Source organism: Phascolarctos cinereus, unplaced genomic scaffold (genome assembly GCF_003287225.1).
Source record: "Phascolarctos cinereus isolate Bilbo 61053 unplaced genomic scaffold, phaCin_HiC Scaffold_2;HRSCAF=192, whole genome shotgun sequence".
Taxonomy (NCBI): Eukaryota; Metazoa; Chordata; class Mammalia; order Diprotodontia; family Phascolarctidae; genus Phascolarctos; species Phascolarctos cinereus.
This window is the reverse complement of record NW_027555625.1, coordinates 313,720,668-313,738,540: the sequence shown is the minus strand read 5'-3', so window position 1 is coordinate 313,738,540 and position 17,873 is coordinate 313,720,668. Positions and strand designations below refer to the sequence as shown.

At 44.7% G+C, this 17,873-nt stretch overlaps 1 long non-coding RNA gene across 3 annotated transcripts; it reads left to right on the top strand.

The window, feature by feature from the left end:
- Positions 1-71: 71 nt before the first annotated feature.
- Positions 72-17,538, top strand: LOC110211408 (uncharacterized). 3 transcript variants are annotated; one of them, XR_013484789.1, is made up of 5 exons: positions 72-180; positions 8,135-8,303; positions 10,658-15,400; positions 16,175-16,595; positions 16,982-17,538. It is a non-coding gene; the product is annotated as an uncharacterized LOC110211408 (long non-coding RNA). The 3 variants fall into 3 exon arrangements; XR_013484788.1 differs by having other exon boundaries at positions 10,658-16,595; XR_013484790.1 differs by lacking the exon at positions 10,658-15,400 and having other exon boundaries at positions 16,982-17,528.
- Positions 17,539-17,873: the final 335 nt, after the last annotated feature.

The window sequence follows — 17,873 nt, the reverse complement described above, 5'->3', positions numbered from 1 at the left end:
GGGGGCTGGGCTGGGGGTGGGGCAGAGGCTCAGCCCGGAGCATGCGCTCTACCCCTGGGTGGAACCCTGGCTGTCAAAGTGTACCTAGCGGTGCTCAGTGCTTTGGAAGCAGAGGTAGGAGAGACTGGCGGAAGCCCTGCGCAAGCGCACTCGCCCACAAGCGCCCCTCCCTCTCCCCAGGTTAGAATGAAGAGGGGTACGGGAGGGAGGGGGGCGGCAGAGGCGGCCTCGTGTCCGCGGGGGTTGAGGTGGCGGCAGCTCGGGAAGCCTAAGCAAGTGGAGGAGACCATTTGCTCACTTTTCTTGTGGCTGCATGGCGCACGCCCTTCTCTCAAAGCGTTGCCTACGTTAGCTGGCGTTTCCAAGGAGACAGGACCGGGGCTAAGGGCCGCGGGAAGGGACTTGCTGCGCCAAAGGCGCAACTGCCCAAAGCTGTGCCCGAGGTGGGAGAGGTTTCACGCTGTCCAGGTTCCAAACATTCCCGGAGTTCTGCCTCCTCCCCACCCTATCCCTACCCCAGAGCTGTAGCTGGGAGTTTTTGCGTCTAGAAAAGAAAGGGAAAAGAAAAAGGACAGATCATAGGACGCATCATCTGGTAGCTTCCAAGCATTTATCAAGAACCTGCTTGGTGAAAGGCCATGTCCTCAATGGGGGTTGGAAAGGACAATGAAAAACATTCCCGTTGTCAAGGAGAATACAACGTGTAAAAGGGGAGGGGGAGTCAGGAACGGTGACAGGTTAAATGAAGCCTTGAAGGAAGCCAGAGGATGGTAAGAAGTGTAATCCCGTGCAAAGAAGTGGAGGTGGGAGATGGGATACCAAGTTGGGGAAACAGCAAATAAACCAGTTAGGTTAGACTGTAGAGTGGAAGAAGGGGAATAATGTGAAATGAGCCTGGAAAGGCGGACAGATTGTGGAGAGCTTATAAAGTAAAACAGGGTGAAATGAGCAGAACCAGGAGAACGTTCTATGCAGTAACAGCTGCATTGTTTGGGGTGAATGACTTAGCTCTTCTCCGTAATAAGATGATCCAAGACAATTCCAAAGGACCCATGATGGAAAAGATCTGATGGAGTCTGAATGCATATTGAAGCATACTGTTTTCAGGGGTTTGTGTGTGTGTGTGTGTGTGTGTGTGTGTGTGTGTGTGTGTGTGTGTTTCCTTTTGATCTGTTTCTTCTTTCACAACATGACTGATATGGAAATGTTTTACATGATTGCACATATATAACCTATATCAAATTACTTAGTTTTAGGGAGGGAGGGAGAAAAAATTGGAACTCAAATTTTTTAATTGGCCATTAAAATTGTCTTTTACAGTAATTGGAAAAAATAAAATACTATTTTTTTTTAAAAGTAAAATGGGTGGGGGGCAGCCAGGTGGCGCAGTGGATAGAGCTCTGGCCTTGGAGTCAGGAGGACATGAGTTCAAATGCAGCCTCAGACACTTGATACTTACTGGCTGTGTGATCCTGGGGAACTCATTTAACCCTATTGCCTAGCAAAAAATAAATAAAAAATAAAACAGGTAGTTTTGTTTTATTCTAGGAGCAGAAAGAAACCATTGAATATTCTTGAGCAAGGGGAAGAACAGGAAGAACATACTTTAGGAAGATTATTTTGGCAACTTTGGAGAGAGTAGGAACGGGATGAAAAGAGACCATTTAGAAGGTGTTAGTGCAAGTGGGGATAGGGCAGAAAGCTGAGGCCTCTCATATTCATTCTTCATCACAGATTTAGAGCTGAAAGGGGCCTTAGAAGTTCATCTAGTCATTTTACAGATGAGGTAACTGAGTCCCAAAGAAGTTAAGTGTCTACCCCAAAGTCACAAAGGTGGTAAAAACTAGGTTGGCTGACTCCAAATCCAGTAGTCTTTATTGCCTCTCCCAGTGTTGCTGGGGTCAAATTCAAGGGACTTGGATGAAGATAGACAACCTAAAACCTCTCCTGTGCACATATGGCCAGAAGTGCCCCCAGATGTGTAAACATAACTTACCCAATGCCACAAATAAAGTTAGTGGCACATATATATGAATTTGTCATCGTGCCTGTATAGACAACTCTCAGTGTGAACATTCAGTTCAAAAAATATTCTTACTGTGTACAATACTATGCTAGGCACTGTATTATACATTATATATTAATAGCAAATATTAAGTGCTTACTATGTACCAGGCACTGTGCTAAGCACAGTGGGGATACAAAGAAAAACAAAAGATGTCCCTGCCCTAAAGGAGCTCAGTCTAATGTACATGCAGACAACTACGTATGAACAAAACATATCCAGGACAAATTGGAGATAATCCCAGAGGGGATACACTAAGGTTAAGGAAGAAAGGCTTCTTGCAGAAGGTAGTATGTGGAACACACCCAGATGTAGAGAGGAACCCACCAGTGGCAAGGACTTGTCCTTGTGTGGCTCAAAGGGAGGCAGAAGAGACATCTCCAGCCTCTTGTTACCACCCTCCCTTCTCCAAGGGAGACTTTCATTCCTTCCAGGAGAGGAAGCAAGAGATTGAGGCTGGAAGCCAATCTGCTGTCCTTAGTAAGAGGGAGTACCAGGCTAGAAACATATTTTTTGTTTCTTTAAATATTGTTCACTTAGAGGGTATGACTGAGTTCAATCTAACTTTTGATCACTTTGTCATTTTGGTGGGAAGGGGGACCCCAAGTTCTGTAACCAAGGCTTGAACTCTTTCCCACCTAATACACAATGAACACACATAGAAAATAACAAAGAAACCCACTTGTACAAATCATAACAAGACTGAAATCAGAGAACGTACACCTACCAGACAATACAGATTGAAGGAGCTTTCCCATTGGGAATGAGGTAAACCAGCTCAATTGAGAGAGGTTTTGGATTTCACCCAAGGGGAAACTCTCCAAAGTCTCTACAGTGGCAAGTTGGGAATAGGGACATGATGGAAATTATCTGCTCCTTTCATGTCTTCCCAGAGTCTTTTCCTTCAGCAACCTGAAGTGGAGTTGGTCTCTTCCATCTTCTCTCTCAGAGTTGGAAGCTGGGTGAACCAGAATGATGAGTTCCCAAAAAGGCACTGACAAAGCCTGCAGCTCCCTCACCTCCTGACAGATCTACCCTGCACCTCATGCAGTGTAGAGAAGGGCATTCAAATCTATCAATAAAGAGAGAGTCCCATACCAGTAGGCTTTAGGACAGGGGTTTCAGTGGTATGTTAGCTGAGATTTGACAATGATGAAGAAAATAGTCCCTGCCTTCAGGGAGCTTACATTCAGCTAGAGCATATACGTAAAAATTAAATTCAAGGTCATTTGAGAAAGGAGTTTGGGAAGGTTTCAGGAAGGAGGTACCTGAGCTGAACTTTGAAAGAAGATAAAGTTTCAGAAAGGCATAGTTGGCAAATGTATTCCTGTGTTTTGAACAAGAGAGGTGATAGCCAGAACTGTACCTTAGGAAAATTATCTGGGCAGCTGTGAGAAAAATGGAATAGAGAAAGGAAAGACTGGAAGCAAGAAGACCAATAAAGCTATTACAATAGTTCAAGAATGAAGTGATAAGGGGGCAGCTAGGTGGCACAGTGGATAAAGCACCGGCCTTGAAGTCAGGAGGACCTGAGTTCAAATCTGGCCTCAGACCAAACACTTGACACTTACTAGCTGTGTGACCCTAGGCAAGTCACTTAACCCCAATTGCCTAAAAATTAAAAAAAAAAGAATGAAGTGATAAGGACTTGAAGTAGAGTGGTGGCTATCAGAAATAAGAGAATTGATTCAGGAGATGTTGAGGAAGAAAATTAATAAGACTTGGCAACTGATTGGATGTAGGGGTTGAATGAAAGTGACAAGTCAAGGATGACTGAGGTGGTAAATCTAGATGACTGGAAGGATGGCAGTTTCCTCAATGGAGATGGGAAAGTGTGTAGGGTAGGTGTGTTTAGGAGGAGAATTGGGAATTCCTGTTAAGACATGTTGAGTTGAGGTGCTACTTAGGCTATACAAGGCCAAGCAAAAATTGAGATATCTGAGGGGAGGAGGAAGGTCAGTCCTCTCCCCTCCATCATCACCATTCCAGTCCACAGGCAGGCTAAAGCCAGGACGCTTGATGATGATGCTGAGTGAGCCTGGCCCCAGGCAAGAGAAAGCAAAGGACTGGACCCTCCCAGGAGATTCAGAGGCGACCGGAACAGGGGCCTACTTGTAGACCTGATTCAGGCCACGTAGATAAATGCTCAGATGGTGGGGAGTGGGGCAGAGGGTGGGAGGGGAAGGATCAGGGAAATGAAGTGGGGCAAAAGACTGAGAACCTGTTTCCTCCACTCAATCTTCAGGGATGCCCAGAGCAGGAAAGGGCACAGAACTCTTTAATCAGGAGAACAGGAGCTTAAAGCACTTGTCCCCAAAGGATGCCCCCTCCTTCTTGCCACTAAGCAGGGCAGTCATACCACTTCTATGGCTGAAGTTAGGTCCTGGCCCCTTGGCCAATCTGGATTACTAACTGAGGACAGGTTGGGGCAGAGAAGGCGGGGTAACTGACTGCCCAGGCCCTTCTGAAGGGACAGAACAAGCCTAAGTTCATCCCTACCCCTGTGCTGAGTTACCTAGCTTGTTCTTCATACCAAAGGTTTGAGATTGAAGGCCTCCCAATCTTGGAGTCAGGAAGACCTGAGTTCAAATCTGGCCTCAGACACTTGACATTTACTAGCCGTGTGACCCTGGGCAAGTCATTTAACCCCAATTGCCTCACCAAAAAGAAAAAAGCAAAAAAAAAAAATTTTTTTTAAAAGAGGCAGCTAGGTGGCCCAGTGGATAGAGCTCCTGCCTTGGAGTCAGGAGGACCTGAGTTCAAATCTGGCCTCAGACACTTGACATTTACTAGCCGTGTGACCCTGGGCAAGTCATTTAACCCCAATTGCCTCACCAAAAAGAAAAAAGCAAAAAAAAAAAATTTTTTTTAAAAGAGGCAGCTAGGTGGCCCAGTGGATAGAGCTCCTGCCTTGGAGTCAGGAGGACCTGAGTTCAAATCCTACCTTAGACACTTGACACTTACTAGCTGTGTGACCCTGGGTAAGTCACTTAACCCCATTGCCTACCTAAAAATAAAAAAATTTTAAAAGAAAGAATAATGTTAAAAAAAAAAAAGATTGCAGGCCTACTAATTAACTCCCATGCTCAAGATCTCACTCTTAGCCTGACTTGGGTGAGAGGCTCCTGGGTATTAAAGCTTTGGTTGGCAAAGAGGTAATGGCTAACTCCAACATCCCAGACCCCGTGGTACCTTCAGTGGCAAACAAACCACATTTGCCAGAGGAACTGAGTACTGGAAGTCTTGACAACTTTTACCATCCTCCATATGTATGTCTCTCCCCACCTCACACACATATCATTGTGATCAATTAGGTGCCCTCTAAATTCAATTAATGCCCTGTAGCCAAGCTCTGCTTTTCCCATCCTGGTTATAGATGTGCCCCCGTCCCTCAACTATTATGTTTGTATTCGTGTACCAGCTAGAAAAAAACACTCTCCACTTCTCATCCCCTCCAGATGCCTCCTCTTCTCAGGCTTCCCACCTTCTGCCCTTCCTTCAGCTCTACCTCCCAAATACACATCCTTATTCCTGAGCTCATTGCCCCCCAAATACATCGTTCAGTTCAGTGCAGACATGTCTGGCTCTTTCCTCCTGCCAAAAAATCTGCTTTTGCCCACTACCCAAGTTCCTGAAACAAGTCCCCTGCTGAATGCCAAATACCACCAGATCTTGACACAAAGGCCAGATGACACCTTTTGGTGCAGGTGGGTGAATGATGGAGATTTTAACTGAGATCCTTTTTTGGGGGACCTAAACTGAATGAGATACCCATTCTATTAGGAGGTGTCCTGATAGAGTGGAAAGGATTAGTTGACTTAGGTTAAATCTGCTACAACCCTTCCTAGGTGTATTCCCCGGGGTAAAGCAGTTCACTGGACTTCAGTTTCTTTATCCACAAAGTGAAGGGGCTGGCCTGGATTATCTCTCAGGACTCTTCCAGCTCCAGCATCCTATCACATCTCTTTGCCTGTTTCTTCATTTATAAAATGGAGATAATACAAATGGCAGGAACTTGTGGTGTCATAGATAGAGGGCTGGCTGGCTTTAATCCCACCTTTCACACATATCTCTGAGATGACCTTGGGCAGATCACTTAGCAACTCTCTGTAATCTAAATGACTGTAAATGACAAAAGATGCTGATCTGCCTCAGTGAAGAGAGTTTTCACACTGGGAGTTCCCTAGGGTAAGATCCCAGGCCCACAATACCCTCCCCTTCCCTCCCCACTCCCCAAATGCTCTACCTGCTTCACCAGGTTGTTGTGAAGAAAGTGTTCTATAAGCCTTAAAATGCCAAAAGAATGGGAGTTGGTGTTATTACAAAAACATTTTTATATTTTTCTTGTTCATTGGTTTTAGAAAGCATCTATGTTTGATGCCTGTTTGAATTGATTTGCATTGTCTTAAGCTGTGGTTTAAAAAAAAAGCTTTAACTTCAATTTTTTAAAATAGAGATTTGGTTGGGTATTCAACAAGTTTCTGTGATTTGCCATGGTTTTTGACTCACAGTTTGCTTTAAGACCATGGTGGGTAAGGATCCCAGCTCATCTTTCCATTTCCCCCCACCCCCCAACCAATCCTCTCTATCATTCTTTTCTCTCACCTTTCAAACGAGGCCCAGGAATAGATTCAAAATATCATGGAAAGTGTACTGGGTTGGGAGACAGAGTACTCAGTTCAAATTCTGGCTCTGTTGCTTATTGGGTGACCTGTCTCAGCTTCCTCTGTAATATACCATTAATTTGGAGCTAGAAGTGACCTCCTAGTAGGCCATGTAGTCCAAGGATGTTTGAGTAAGTGACTCATTCCTGCTCACCGAGGAATTAGATTAGATTATCTTTATATTCTACTATATCTCTAAATCCAGCTAAAGCCATAATCTCTTCCACGGCCAGATCACCCTTTCTGGATTCTCTCTCCTCCCTTTCCTGCTTCAAGTACCTTTAAGCACAGATAAATTAATGAAATAGCCCAAGTTCTCAGTTACTCTGTTTACAGTAGGCATCCCTAACTCCATAGTACCCCACCCCACCTACTCCTGCTCCCCTCCCAATAAATAAATAAATAAAACAAGAAAGCATGTTTTTAAAGTGAATATTTAATTAAGATCCAATCCCACCAAAAGGCTGGTGCGTTTCTCATTTGTTACAATAGTCTTAACTATAATGGCATCTAGAATTATACAAAATTGCCTCTCATTTACATTTGCATCTTTTGGAGTCACTCTTCTGAGTGCAAGAGTACTTTGTGTATCTTCCTCTCCCTCCCATTGGAGGTTGTCTGGATGTTACGCTGGGCAGTGTTTGCTTTTTCTGGAGAGGGCTGCTTACAATAATTAGATTTGGGGGGCAAACTATTAACTGTCTCCCAACAAACTGATTCTTCAGCACACTGCAGTCTGGGCCAGGTTTGCATGGCCTTGCCTCTACTGAGCCCAAATGGGGAACTGGTGTCCTGGACTCTGACTGATCATTTTGGAAGCCTGGATAAGCAAGCTGCTGTGAACTTCCATGCAGTATCTCTTTATTGTGTTGGCCTTGTGGCAGAGCACAAACAATCCTCACCACGTAGTCCTGACTCTCATTACTAGGAAACACACCACAGCTTTCACGGAAGTATTGATCACACTCAAGGGAACAGCAGATATCCAGGCATTCTTTCTCACTCACTGAGCAGGTTTGGAAGACCTAGGTCCCCGCTTGTGGGAATTATCTGTCTGGTCACTTCAGGATTTGCTTCAAGGTGCTCCCCAAGATCCCAGCTGTGCCTTCCAGCATCACTGCCTTTATCTTGTTGACCTTGAAGACTATTCTCCAATTGCCTTTCAGCCCTTTCTAAATCTTCCTCTGTTCTTAGAGTGATAACTTCCTTGGGTAACTTAGAAGTAGCCAGGCCAACTTTGGCTTCACAGCCAAATACAGCTTCATAGGGACTTCTTCAGATGCCTTCACGTTTGGCTCAATTTTTCATCATCTGGATGAAACGCAAACCCTCAGCCCAATGCTAGGTGTTGCTGGTCTGCACCCAGGTGGTCAGCATATTCTGAACATCTCAGCTCTTTCCACAGAGCCCTGCCTTTGGCTACGGACTGTTTTCAACTCTGGCCACATCTGAGTGATCTCTTTGACTATCTGGATGGAAACGTCTCTGCTGTTGTTGGACTGTAAAACACTGGATGTCCCCAAAACTGTGAAGATATCCAATAGGACCTGTGCCACTTCCTGGGCCTATTTGAGGTAAGTGGATGTAAAAAAACAAACTTTGTAGATTAGTCTTGTAAAATCAAGATAAAAATGTAGATCCCAACAGGATTTGACTGCATATCAATGAGATCAGCTTGACACATCAAATTAAGTTCCTTAAAAACTTTTGGTCCTGGCGCAGTGGATAGAGCACTGGCCCTGCATTCAGGAGGCCCTGAGTTCAAATCCAGCCTCAGACACTTGACACTTATTAGCTGTGTGACCCTGGGCAAGTCACTTAACCCCACTGCCTAACCCCCCAAAAAAAACCCTTTTGGTCCTAAACCCTTTTTGGTCATGTTGTTCTGCTGTTGGCAAGGTCTGCAGAGTATCAGGTAAAATCTAATGATTTCTCTTGAAATGTTCTTGTATTTCCACTGTAACTCTCTTTCCATGCAAGTACACCCACCATGACCAATACTGTGATGTGTCTCATGCAAAATGTCAAATAACTCTGAACATAGAATTGAATTTCAAAGGACTTTCCTTTTAGTAACTCAATCAGCTTCTCATCACCTTGTGTAATGATCACATCAAATATAGCCAAGCACCTATAATCAAGGGACTCCTTCTTTGCATTTGCCTTGGCATCCATCACTTCCTTGATGAGCTGGCAATACTTCTCTTTGGTAAACAGGTTACAGTTCTTAGTTTTACTCTCCAGTAACTTCCTGAGATACCCCAAGAACTTCTCTCTCATGCTTCTCCACTGCATTTCTGTGCCATTTATCTCGGCAGTGATGAAGCGTCCATCACTCTGTGACATCATGAGAGTCTTGAAGAATGATCGATCCTAGGGACACAAAAGAAGCCCTCAGAAATTGGAGTGACTGGCTAGGAGCACAGAGATGAGCCAAACCATAGAATCATAAAATCTCAAGAGTTGGGAGGGATTTTAGAAGGCATCAAAATCCAACTTGAGAAGAAATCTCTTCTATTCATCCTCCTAGATGGGGTCACCTTGCTTCAGCTTGAAGGCCTCCAGGGAGAGAGAGCCAGTATGGAAGAGTGGGAAGAACATTATGGAGGAATTGGAACCTCTAGGTTCAAGTCTTAGGTCTTACTAGTTAGGTGACCCTTGACAAGTCACTTTACCTCTATGACTCCAAATTTCCTCATCCATAACATTGGGATAATAATACTTATTCTGCCTACCCCATAATGTTATTAAAGCCTTTTGCACAAAGTGAGAGGAAAGGGAGAGGGCAGACCACTGATTTCATCTATATCAGGAACTCTCAATGTGGAAGCTGTCCCCACTGGTGTACCTCAGAAGCCTGCCAGAGGCAACAGGCCTTGGACACAGGCCTGACTCCAAGGCCGTCCCTCTCTGCCACATTGCCAGTCAGTAGGTACTTGGCAAGCATGAATTGGATTGTACATTTTAAAGCCCTATAGATCTGTGAGATAATTTTTATTAGAGCTCACTATCTCTGCAGTGATTGATCTATGAGTGAGTATATATGAAATGCCTAATATATGGCAGACTTTGTGCTGAGTGCTGGGGAGACAAAGACAAATGAAACAGCCCCCACCCTCAAGGAACTGACTGTCAGGCAATTAGCATGTACACATCTAAAGAGATACAGAATACATACAAAGCAAACACAAGATCATTACCTTTTTTGGGGGGGCGGGGGGAAGAGACACTAGCAGCTGAGAGGGGACCAGGAGGGCATCATTTAGAAGAATGGTGAAGGTCTTCAAATGCTCCTATAAGCAATAGAGAGCCACTGGCATCTTCATGACCAGGAGTGTGACATAGTCAGACTTGTGTTTAGCAATATCCCTTTGGCTGCTCTATGGAGCATGGATTGGAGAGGGGAGAAACTGGTGACAGAGTGGCCAATTAGGAGGCCCAGGAGAGAGATGATGGAGTGGTGGCCCTGAGGGGATGGATTCAAGGTAACATCAACAAGACTGGGCATCTGTTTGGAAATGAGAGTGAGGCAATGTGTTGCAGTGGAGTCAGAAGACATGGGTTCAAATCCTGCCCCTAATAGTAATTGTGGATAAATATTTCTTGTTGTGTTATGACCTTGGGCAAATCACTGAACCTCCCTGGGCCCCAGAATCCTTTTTTATAAAATGAGGGTGTTGGAGCAGATGGTCTCTGAGGTCACTTCCAGCTCTGGTTCTTTGATCCCTATTGGAGGCGAGGGAGAGTGAACAGCCCATTCCACTTCTGAACAGCAGCCTTGTTTGGAGGTTCTTCCTTAGGCTGAGCTAACATCTATCTCCTTGACGCTAAACCCCGTTAATCCTGCCTTCTGACAAAAAAAAAGTTATTTTTATATACATATATATATATGTATGTCTCATCCTTTTTTTATGTGATAACCTTTCAGATATTTGAAAGCCTGTCCCCAAGCTGGGAGGGTCCTCTGAGGTCCAACCTGAGCAGGGATCCCCTCCATAGCATCTCAGACAAGTCGTCTTCAACCACCTCCAAAAGAAGACCTTCAAGGATTGGAAACCCACTCCTTCCCAAGGCATCGCTTTGTAACTCTGGGTAGCTCTAATTGTTCGGAGGGTTTTCCTTTTCATTGAGCTGAAATTACTTCTCTCCATTTTACATCCCAAAGCTCCCCTGGGCTGGAGCTACCTTCTTAGTAAAACCAGAACAAGTACAGTCCTTTGCCATATGACCATGCCCTTCAGATACTTGAACCTTTCCCTACAGTACTGGGACTGAACAGTGGGGGAGCCTAAGGAATTAAGGAAAGAAGAGGAAAAAGAAGTTTGCCACACACGCATTTAGAATGTTCTCCGGTCTCTGCCCTATCCCAGTCCTCCACATCAAGTCCCACCTTCTGGATCTCTCCTGACTCTTCTCTCCTTTGAACTTCCACAACACAGTCTATAGTCTATTTACCTTTTAATTGTAGGCTAGTCACAAATGTTTCATGTTAGCTTCTGGAGGGCAGGGATACGCATTATGCTTCTCTTTCCCTCAGAATACCAAGTCAGAGCTAAGTACACAATAGGAGCTCCCTAAATCCTTGTTACCTGACTGAACAAAAGGAAGACAAGAAACAAAGAGGAAAAGAAGAGAGAAGGAGCAGCTAGGTGGTGCAGTGGATAGAGCACTGGCCCTGAAGTCAGGAGGACCTGAGTTCAAATCCAGCCTCAGATGAAACACTTGACAGTTACTAGCTGTGTGACCCTGGGCAAGTCACTTAATCCCAATTGCCTAAAAAAAGAAGAGAGAAAAGCACCTTTCATAGGCCATACCCTTCTCTCCATGTGGAGCTTCAGTCCCCAGCAATTGGGTGCTGTTGAATGTTGAGGTTTTGGGGCTTATGGGTGCTTGGACTCCAAAACAGCAATACGCGAGTCCTGCCCAAATGAATTTGATCCAAGCCTTCTTTCAGCCAAAGACAAGGTTTATTAAAGATTCGCCATATTGGCCAGACTCTTAAGGAAGCTGGGCATTTGTGACACTCGTATTGACTAGAGTGAATCTCAGCCATTGGCTAGATTTTAAGAGCCTGAGGACCTTAATGGAGGCAAAATAGACCTTATATGCAGAAAGACAGTGGGAGAGATCTAGGAGTGGCCAAGTAGTCTGAAGTGACTGTGAGGAGGGGTCTAGGGAGGATCTGGATGGGAGTGGCCAGTAAACTGGGGTGACTGGGAGGTAGAACACCAGGGACCTGAACCAAGTGGCCAAGGGAGACTGGGGTCTAGGTAGGAACAAGGAATGGAGGACTAGGGTGGGGCCAGGTACAGACAGTGAAAGAGCAGTTAATTGACTGGGAAGGGCTGATTGCCCCAGGCAAACACCAGGGACCTGGGCCACCAGGACTTTTCCTTTTTGGGGTTCAGATCCCATCCCCATCAATGACATCTGGATCCAGTCCTCCATTATTTCTCCACCCTCATATAAAAAAGGTTCCCTCCTACTCCCCAAATTAGTTCTTAACAGACTTCTCCCCTTCTCCAACCCTATAGAACATTATAGCTAGAAGGGACCTTAGAAGTCATTGAATCCAACTCCTTCACTTTGAAAATCAGAAAACTGAGGCCTAGAAAGTGAAGTGACTTACCCAAGGTCATACAGACAGTAAACAGTAGATGTGACATTTGAAAGCAGACTTTTTGACGATATCTGTACCTGTCTCTCTCTCTCTCTCTCTCTCTCTCTCTCTCTCACACACACACACACACACACACACACACACACACGGAGTGCCAACCTTAGAACCCAGTCACCTGCTATGTGTGCAAGGAACTCAGAGACCCCAAAAAAAAGTTATTTCTTCGCTAAGAGAGTATTTGTGTGCTGTACTGTTATTAGAAAGCTCTTGCTCTAACAGGGAGAAGGGAGTAGAGGAGCTTCAGCCTGGTCTTGACAGCCTGTGTCTGTGTAACTTCTAGAACAGGAATACAGACTATCACTTATTTTATAGATGAGGAAACTGGGACCCAGAGACTTGCCCAAAGTCACCCAGCTAATAACAGCTTCAGCATTCAAAGCCAGGTCCTCTTGATTCCAAATCCAGGCTCTTTCCACTACAGCAGTGATTGCTTTCATTCCACCCTTTGACCCATTACTTCCTGCTGCCATTGAAGGAACTGTACTACTATTGCCTCCTAACCTGGTTGGCTACCTTAACCTCCTCCAAAACCTGTTCCATTCCATTAATCCCAATAGCTTTTGCTGTATCTAGTCTCTTCTGTGTAGGCTCCTTCCCCTCAGGCTATGAATATGCTCATATCTGCCCTTTTCTAAAAATAATCTTTCAACCCTGATACCCTCCCCGCCCCACAGTTGTCTCCTCTGGCTTCTTCCCTCTATGACAAACTTCAAATAGTCTACACACCCTGTTTCATTTTCTCACCACCCACTTACTTCTCAACCCCTAGCATCTGGCTTCCACCTCCACCCCACTGCTAAAACTGCTCTCCCAAAGGTCACCGAGGACAGCATTAACTACAAAATTGAGTGGTCTTTTCCTAGCCTTCATTCACCTGGGCTTCTCTTGAGGTTGACCCTGCTGCTGCAGACCAACCCTCCTACTTGACACTCTCTTGGCTTCTGACATGGGATGGACAGGGCCCTTGTTTTTATCCCTCTGATTTCTCTGATTGTTCCTCATGTTTCCTTCCATGGTTCCACTTTTTCTTCCAGCTCTCTAAACATAGGCATTTCCAGAGGCTCTGTTTTCAGCTCCTTTCTTGGTAGGCTCTACCCTTTCTCCCTTGATCATTCATCTACTCCTTTGGTTCTAACTCCCTCTTATGCAGATAACTCCCAGATAAGCATTCATTAAGCACCTACTATGTGGAGCTGTTTGAGGTGTTCAGAGAGGACTGGCACCTCTGGCATAAGGGCTTACTGAACCCTTTTCAGAGCTGCTCAGCCACCTTTGGTGTCCACCTGTCACCCAGCTCCAAGAAGCTGAAGCACCTGCAGTGGCCACACCTCAGTAAACCATCTCGGCAGGTGGGCTAAACCAGGTTGAGGGTAACTAACAGGCCTCAAACCCATTGGTAAGTTAACCTCAAACCCAAAGCATGTGAAGACTTCTCCTGGTGAAATGGGTGGATGAGGATAAGACTCCAAGGTCATCCACTACATCCCAGGCCATCGACAGTCATCCCGACTTTTGTCTCACCACTGAACTTAGATGCCTCTGGGAGAGTGAGGCTGACAACTTTGTGCAACTCTGCCTAACTTAAATCCAATTCGCTCACAAGTCAAGTCATCACCCCATGATGTCATTGGTGCTCTTTGAAATGAAGGACAAACAACAGCTATGTGCCAGGGACTGTGCTAGGTGCTGAAGAGATAAAGGCCAAATTGAAACATTCTGCCCTCCAAGAGTTTATATTTTATTGTGGGGGTTGCAACATATTGATAGAGAAGTACAAAATATATGCAAAACAAATTTAAGGTAATTTTGGGAAAAGTAACAACTCAGAGAAATAGAAGTAATGGGGGATAGGATTTGCACTGGACCCCTAAAAGGAAAAGACCATGTCTTTGGGACCTGGACCTCAAAGCCCCTGAATCCAGATCTCTGATGTTCACTTGAGGCACCCAGCCCACCCTAGTCAATAATCCTTTTAACTGTCCTTTCGTTGTGGCCCTCATTGTGTATACCTGGCCCACCCCAGGCTACTTGCCACTCCTAGACCCCATCCAGATCTTTCCAGTCTTTCTGTATAAAAGTACAAATTTTATCCTCATCAAATGTGCAGATTCTTTAAGAATCCGGCCCTCTTCTATTTGCAACATAATAAACCTTGTCTCTGACTAAAAGGTCTAGGGGTGCTAGGAACCCCAAAATGCAAGGGTACAGGGCAGGAGTCTGCCTTGAAAGAATTCAACCACTCAAGCCTTCTTTCAGTCCAAGTAGCAAGTTTATTGTAACACCAATAGAGGCAGGCCAGACTGCTAGTGAGTCTGCAGTATTTGTGATGCCAATACAAGCAGGCCAGATTTTAAGAACCTGTGCATTTGAGGAGGATAAAATTGGCACTTTGATACATCCTCAGCAAATCCTCCCAGTGGACTAAACTGATGGCCAAATAGCTAGTGTGAGAGAGAGAGAAAGCTTTAAGGGACAGAAGAGATAAGAACGTGAGATAACAACTTCCTTTGTACTCATATATACTCATATATTCTCATATACTTCTATATATACATATATATGAGTATATACTCATATACTCATATATTCATATACTCATATATTTATATTCCCACACAGTGGCCATGGGCTGGCCACATGGACTGGAGTCCACATGTAAGTACAAGAATGGACAATCAAAGGCTCTCCCCTTTCAGCACATGACCAAGAGAGGAATTTTGCTGGTTTGCCACAAATAGTTATTTGTAGGTCACGTCAACACCCATCAGAGAAATCACACACCTCTGGTGAACTGAACAGCCAAGCTGATATCCTTACAAAAACGGTAGAGATTGGGGAGTTGTTCTATCACCAACCTGGACATGGGAACCACAATGCCATGTTGTGATGAACATGAGACACTATGATTCTCCTAAGGACAAAATGGCTACTTTGACTTCAACAGTGTTTCTTCTGCCAACTGGAGCACCCACCTCTGGAAAGACCAATATGGTATAATCCTATGTGGTCCCCAACTTTCTTTCCAACTGATGGATTATATTGGCCCTCTTCTCACATCTCAGGACAAAAAGGTTGCCTGTAATGCATTTGTTACCTATTCCAGATATGATATTGCTATGCTAGATGAGTCTGCTGCCATAGCAGCTACCTTCTAAGTTCTCACAGTATGCATCTTTAATCCTTATAACCCCCCTGCACCATTATCTCTGATCAGGGTACCCACTTCACCTCAAAAATGATGCCTTCACATATATTGGGTTTTCCATCTCCCAAATCATCCTTATGTAGCAGGCATTGTTGAAGTCTGGAATTGCCTTGGGAAATAATGATTTTGCCATCATAGCCCTGACTAACTTAGTTGGGTGTCCCATCTCCCAGAAACCATGTCCCCAACAAATTGATGCTACTCTAGGAAGTGGAAAGAATGTCTGGTCCAATAGTTTCTTGGATTTGGCCTCTAAGAAGACTTACCAGATAAAGATGGTCCGCTTTTAGATATAATCCTAACTGACCCACTCTGGTCCTTCTTTATTCCACCCCAAGTCACCACATCTTCATAGTCTCTTCCTATTAAGGGAGTCATCATATATCCTGGGAAAATGGCTCAGGTCCCCTTCAAATGATAGCTCTTCTTTCCCCAGTTTGGTTCAGACAACCCCTTCCCAGAAAGTGTTTGGGGGACTATGGGTAGAATTATGGGGAGATGACATGAAAGGAGGGGAAACTGCCTCTTTAACTGTTGTTGTTTATCCTTCATTTTTTAAGAGGACCAATGACATCACAGGGTGATGTCTTGACCTGTGAGTGAACTGGATTTAAGGGAAACAGAGTAGCACAAAGTCCTGGGCCTCACTCTCTCTTGCTGAGTCATCAAAGTCCAGTGACAAGTCAGGATGACTGGAGATGACCCAGGATGCAGTGGATGACCTTGATGTCTTCAGTACCCGACCAAGCTCTAAGCACTCCACAGCACCAGCTTCAGCTGCCTTTATGGTCATTGGAACAAAGTGTCCTCATCCACCCATTCTGCCAGGAGAAGTCTTCACATGCTTAGAGGAGACATCCCCCTGACTCACCGACAGGTTTGAGGCCTGCCAGTTACTCTCAACCCAGTTTAGCCCAGCTGCTGAGATAGTTTTACCAGGCAGTGGCCGCTGCTCATGCTTACAGCTTCTTAGAGGCACAGGTAAGAATTGGGTGAAAGGTGGACATCAAAAGTGGATGGGTAGCTCTGAAAATAGAGGTGCTAGTCCTCCCTGAACCCCTCATGGTGGCTGAAAATTTACCTGGAAGAAAGGATATCCCTTAGCTAATTTAGTGGTAATCCTGAGCCCCTGGATGAAGTGAGGGACAGTCCTATCTAGCTGCTGCAGAAGAAGTAGGCAGGCCCTCAGCAGAGGCCTCTTAAAAGGCAAGTATGTGTTATCGTCCCCCAGAGAGGGCTCCCAGGGAGTAGGAGAGTTTGGTTGGTGGGCTAGGACTGATGGAAGCAGCGTGTATCTCAGTAACAACTCACATCCCAGGACAGTTTGCATGCAAGAGGCTTTTGATCTATTGGCTGCTTTATTCTAGTGGACCTTGACCGTAATGAGAGTAATGAACGTGAGTGCCATCTGTGCTACGGCCCTAATGTTGCTTGTGTTGTTCCTGTTCATTGTCACATACCTGGAAGGTTTTCCATCTTCACCTCTGGCTTCCTGCTTCCCAGGATTCCTTCAAGATTCAACTCAGATCCCATCTTCTTCATGAAGCCTTCCCAGGCCTTACCACTGCCGCTTGTCTCGTACTGTATATGTCTTGTAGGTACTTAGTTATTTAGGTGTTGTTTCTGCCATTAGGAACAGAGGCTATGCTTTTGCCTTTTTTGATCCACAGCATTTAGCACACTGCCTGGCACACTGTGAGTGCTTAAGAAATTTTTTTTACAATGTTTTCGCATGCTACTGGGAAATGGGAAATATAGGAAATGGGGTACAGAAGTCTGTCCTGCCCTACAGGAAAATAGAGGGGGAGGGGGATAAGAGAAGGGGGGAGGAGATAGAAGAGAGGATAGACTAGGGGAAGGGATATTCAGAGTGCATGCCATCTTGGGATGGGGGGAGGGGTGAGATGGGGTGAAAATTTGGAACTCAAAATCTTGTGGAAGTAAATATTGAAAACTGAAAATAAATTTATATTTTAAAAAATTTTTTTAAAGAAATTTTTTTTTACTTAATTGTCCTTGAGAAATTTTTCTAAAAGTTGTGCCCCCTTCCCCCCCCCCAAAAAACCCTAAAACGAAAACTTTCAAAACATTTTTAGGAGGAGAATAAATCTGCTGAATCAAAGTTTGAGACTGAAATTACCAGGAGGCTGGAAATCAATGCTTGAGAACATATAAACTTATAGGTGGATATAATATTCCATAACATGGATATTCTATTAAGGTAGACATTGCATTTCATAATATATACGGAACATATAA